We start from the raw sequence: 6000 nt of genomic DNA on the forward strand, positions 1-6000 counted from the left end.
CCCCTCCTCTCTCTCTTTTCCCCTTGTATCCTCTCCCATGGTACCCATGCTCCCTATTTACTCAGGAGATCTTGTCTTTTGCTACTTCCCGTGTAGATTAGATCCATGTATATCTCTCTTAGGGTCCTTTTTGTTGTCTAGATTCTCTGGGATTGTGAATTGTACTTTGGTTTTTCTTTGCTTTATGAGTGAGTACATATAATATTTGTCTTTCTGGGTCTGGGTTACCTCACTCAATATGATATTTTCTAGATCCATTCATTTGCCCGCGAATTTCAAGATGTCATTATTTTTTTCTGCTGTGTAGTACTCCGTTGTGTAAATGTACCACATTTTCCTTATCCAATCTTTGGTTGAGGGGCATTTAGGTTGTTTCCAGGTTCTGGCAATGACAAACAATGCTGCTATAAACATAGTTGAGCACATGTCCTTGTGGCACTATTGAGCATCCTTTGGGTATTGCTGGGTCTTGGGGAAGGTTTTTTCCTAATTTTCTGAGAAATTGTCGTACTGATATCCAAAGGGGACTATACCAGTTTGCACTCCTACCAGCAATGGAAAAGTATTCCCTTTACCCCACATCCTTTCCAGCATAAGTTGTCATTAGTGTTTTTGAGCTTGGCCATTTTTACAGATGTTAGATAGAATCTCAGAGTTGTTTTGGTTTGATTTTCTCTGATGTCTAAGGATTTTGAGCATTTTCTTAAGTGTCTTTCAGCCATTTTAGATTTCTTTATTGAGAGTTCTCTGTTTAAGTTTGTACCCCATTTTTTAATGGATTATTTGTTCTTTTGGCGACCAATTTCTTGAGTTCTTTGTATATTTTGGAGATCAGACCTCTGTCTGATGTGGGGTTGGTAAAGATCTTTCCCATTCTGTAGGCTGTCATTTTGTCTTGTTGACCGTGTCCTTTGCTTTACAGAAGCTTCTCAGTTTTATAAGGTCCAATTTATTAAAGGTTTCTCTCAATGTCTGTGCTACTGGGGTTATATTTAGGAAGTGGTCTCCCATGCCAGTGTGTTCAAGTATACTTCCCACTTTCTCTTCTATGAGATTCAGTGTGGTTGGCTTTTTGTTGAGGTCTTTAATCCATTTGTACTTGAGTTTTGTCCACGGCAATAGATATGGATCTATTTTCATTCTTCTACATGTTGATATCCTGTTATGTCAGCACCATTTGTTGAATATGCTTTCTTTTTTCCATTTTATATTTTTGCTTCTTTGTCAAAAATAAGGTGTTCGTAGGTGTGGGGATTAATATCTGGGTCTTTGATTCAGTTCCATTGGTCCTCCTGTCTGTTTTTATGCCAATACCAGGCTGTTTTCAGTACTGTATAGCTCTGCAGTAGAGTTTGAAGTTATGAATTATGATTCTTCCAGAAGTTCCTTTATTTTACAGAATTTTTTTTGGCTATCTGGGTTTTTTTGCTTTTCCATGTGAAGTTAAGGATTGTTCTTTTAAGGTCTGTGAAGAATTTTGCTGGGCATTGCATTGAAAAAAAATGTTAAATTTCTAAGTGCCTTTATCTGTTTTAGACAGCAGATACTGCTGTAAAACAGTGGGCAAGACAGAGTTTCTGGACATTTATTGACTAGATGGTTTGAGGGGGGTGATAAGTTAACTTTTGGAAATTTTACAAATTATTAATAAATATTAATATTTTTCTATATATAAAGTTGATACATATTACATCTCATTCAGAAGGTTGTGCATTAAGTTGCTGAGTGTCCTTGGTTGTACAGAACCCTTTTAACTTCATGCAATCCCATTTTCTATTCTTGGCATTATTTTTTGTTATTGTGAACTTCAGAAAGTCCTTGCTCGTATCTGTCTTGAAGTATTGCTTTTCTGTGCAAACCCTCACCCTAACCATTCACAGTAGCTGATGATAAGCCCCACACTGAGTTAAGCTAAGACAATCAGGCTGGTATTGTTGAAAGAATGTGGTATTCTGCTTTAAAATGTAAAGTCAGTGCCTATATTGTTATCAAAAGTTTTGTTTGAGATAATCACTTTGGAAAGAATTGGTATGTAACAACCTTGCAATCCATGAACATGGTATATATGTTTATATTATTTAGGTTACTTTTTTCCTCATGTCAATGTTTCTACTTTTCTATATAAATCTTGAAGCCTACTTTATTAGATATACCAAAACATTTACTATTTTGATGATAATATTTATTTTCACTCCTCTTTCCATCTCAATTCCCACTTTCTTTCAGCTCTCTCCTGTCTTCATGGGACTTGGTATGCAACACATACATAATAGGCTCTCAAGTGAAGAGTCTTTACATACTGATGTAGGGTTGGCTAATTACTGACACCAAAGAATTCAAGATAGGAGTGATGTTTGGAGAGGCTGCTTGTTTGTTACTGGCCATTTAGACCTAAAATAATCACTCAGAAACTATAATTAAAATTATATATTATTAATACTGTTTAGTCAATAGCTTAAGCACATTTCTAGCTTGCTTTTATATCCTAAACTAACCCATCTCCATTAATTTGGGTATCACCAAGTGGCTGTGGCTTACCAGGTAAAGCTTCATTCAGCATCTGTCTCCGGCAGGGCTACGTCGCTTCTCCTTGACTCTGCCTTCTTCCTCCCAGCATTCAGTTTAATTTTCCTGCCTTGCTAAGCCATTTCCATTCTGCTAAGCCAGTGGCTGATACAGCTTCTTTATTCCAATAAAAGCAAAACATATACAGAAGGACTTTCCACACCAGGGTGATACTAGTGAACACCACCATCCAAGGAATTTTCAGACAACTGGCTTCTTTCCCTTGGAATGAGTCTGGAGGCTCAGGCAGAACCTTTTCCCCAACATCCTCTGTACTGTGATTCTTGCAGCAGTTCCTGCTGTGTGACGTTCTCAAGTAAAACTGATACTGGAGAGTTTAAGATTCTAGTAGAAGACTATGTCAAACAGAAATTTTTGTTCCTAGTCCTCTATGTGTTCTTAATGGTAAGTGTGGGCTCAGACTCCCTGGATAGATGTTATATGAGCACCTGATGGGGCATTTCTATTGTAAGAAGTCATACATACACAGATTAACTTGAAAAAAAATGATGAACGAATGTTTCCTCTAAATCACAACATGAAGTAGGAGATGACTGATAATTTCTAGTAAGTGTTAGATGACTAAGAGATAAGTATTGAGAAATTATTAATTTTTATTAACTATTTTTACCACTGAGGCTACTAGGTTTCAGGGATAGAATGTATTTTTTTTCTCCATTTATCATCTTAGGGCTCATTGGATGTTTGGTTTATTTCCATTTGAAAATTCTTAATTTGCATTAATAAATGTTTTTCAGTTGACCTGCATTTTCAATTTTCTTGATAAGAAACTTAAAGATATCATGGCGGGCAGCAGGGTAAGGTAGACTATACATGCATTCTCCAGGGAACAGACCCCACTGGGGAAGTGTGGGCATAAGAGAGTTTGGTATGATTTGATCTTATTATCCCTACATTTGGCTAATGTAGAGAGAATAGATGGCAGACATGTAGGCATAAACCAGGAGATGTAGGGAGAGAGGCTGCTAAAGTCCACATGAGACCTTGTGGCGCGCTGAGTCAAGGAACAAAGGTCATGTTGTCCAAAGTAACTACAGGCAGAACAACACAACACAGTGGGCATCTTCATCTTTGCCCTTAACTCTGAGGAAATCTAGTCTTCTGGGACACAATGTCATTGCTAAAAGCATCCACATTTTCCTTTTTAGTCAAAGTGAGGTAGAACTTGCCCAACTGAATCTTTCAACAGAGCTTTTGTAAACATGTCCTTGAATGTACAGTTGTGAGATAGTTTTAAAGTTGCTCTGGTCTGAACTTCAAAGTTATTAAATCATACTTTCGGCCTCTCGGGAATCTGCCACCATTAGCATTCATATCACGGAGCCCCCAGGTCATCCATTGTTCTTATCTGCGCTTATAACCCAAATAAAATAATTCATAGAATATTTTTAACATTCTGAATCCATATTTCATAACAGGCAAGGTGAGCTAATAAACAACGACAACACAGGTCTACCTGTTCCTTCCGCCTCTCCTTTCAACCGTATAAATGCCTTCAATGGCTTCCCTACGGTGTGCTAGGATCATTGCTCCTAAGATGAGCAAAGTGGAATGAAGAATTTTCACAGTGCTTTGCAACTCTAAAGCTTTGACTATGTTTCAAACCTTTCGAAACTGAGGAATGGATAAAGAAACACTTTGCAAAATACTGATTCCTGTTGGTTCCTGACAACGTCAGAGTCACCCATGATTTGGAAAGAAATTCACTGAAATGAAGGAAGACAAGCTACAGAAAACCCGATCCTTTCCAATCAATGTCGCCCATCACTGACGAGGGGATGTCCCTGAGGCACGGCTAGATACTACACACCATGGTTTGGGGAACTATTTGCGGCAACCTTCTTGTCAGTGGGATGGCAAAAGAACTGCTTCTGCCATTCTTTTGGAGCAGGACCCTAATAAAGGGTTCAACTTCGTGTCCTTCCCTATTCCACCTCTTGACTGCAGAGTGAGTTCCATAGTTGACTGGATCCACTCCTTTGGATCGTGTTTTGAGAAGGAAAAAAGAATCTGTCTTTGTCTTCTGATACTCTGAGTACTTTTTTTTTTCTGTGAATTTAGTTAAGCTTCCATGTTAGCTAATTTGTATATCAAAAGGAAAAATAGTGATGGAATTGTTTATGTAGATTGACTGTTTCTTATCTAAACCCAGGATATTCAATATAAGAGGTGCTTATTGGTTATGACCAGTATGTCCTCTATATATTACCCCTGAAGGAAACAAAGTTACCATTCTGAGGCTAGTACACACAGATCCACCAGACTGACCTACATGAGGCCAAGAGGTGCACCTTATTGAATAAGAATTGCCCTATAACTTCACGTGAGTCTTTGATTTCCAACTCTGAGAACAAAGGCCCAGCAGATACAGCCTTAGCTAAGGTCCCTGCTGATCCATCTGGGTGAGGCACAGAACTACAGTGTCCTGGTCGTATTTTTAATGAACTAGAAATTCTGAACGACACTCTTCTCCACACCCACTCCACACACCCTGTCCAGGTCCTGGAGCATCGGTGGGAGGAAATGAGCCCCTGTCTGCTGAACTTAATCAGAACTTGCTGTGTGAGAGAAGAGTTCCCTGCAGCCTCGCTGACACGGAGGGCTGGGGCCCTGCGGGCTCTGGATGATGACATTCACATTCATAACAATTTCTCAGGTCATGCTGACCTTCATCGTTTGAGCATAGTGCTGGGAAAAAACCACTATCCTCATGTAAAATGCAGGCAACAACAAGACTATGTCAGTATTGAGAGGCAAGCGAATCTCTGCTGAAAACCATGGACTCTAATTACACCAGGGTAAGAAAAACCACACCAGGGAGAGCTACCATTCTCAGTCCTAATGCAGCATTAGGGGCCGCATGCACTTGCTTTTGATGCAACATGTGGTCAGAAGCTTGCATAGAGAACTCAAGCCATCTCCTGCAGCAGGTACAAGAAGAAGTGGGTCCTGTAATTGCAAGTCGGATGCATTGGTCCATGAAGATCCCAGAATGTCATGTGGGTACAGGTGAAGCTCCCTTCAGCATCTCTGCATGCAACACAAAGGATACTCACTAGTCTGGGAGGGAAGTGGGATCTCATCAGGAAGACAGAGAAGATGGAGCCACAGGTAGTTGGGCGTGGAGTTTCCGAATCTGCACAAGTGCGTCTCAGACATACTGGAGGGAGATTCTCTGCATGCTAGTTTCGACTTGTAACTTCTACAAAGCAACTGTCATGTACCCAGAGAACTACAGGCTCATCTCTGCCTAACTTCACTTTTATAAGAAGGGGGTTTGCCTGGTGCTGCTAAATTTCTGAGATTTCTAGGAAAATACAGAAGAGATAAATTCTCAGACTTTCCAGGAAATCTAATTTCCTGAGGGAACATTTCAGATATATGATCAGCAAATGACCCAGGTGTTACTACCAC

The sequence above is a fragment of the Myodes glareolus genome, chromosome 23 (assembly GCF_982192425.1).
Source record: "Myodes glareolus chromosome 23, mMyoGla1.1, whole genome shotgun sequence".
Lineage (NCBI taxonomy): Eukaryota > Metazoa > Chordata > Mammalia > Rodentia > Cricetidae > Myodes > Myodes glareolus.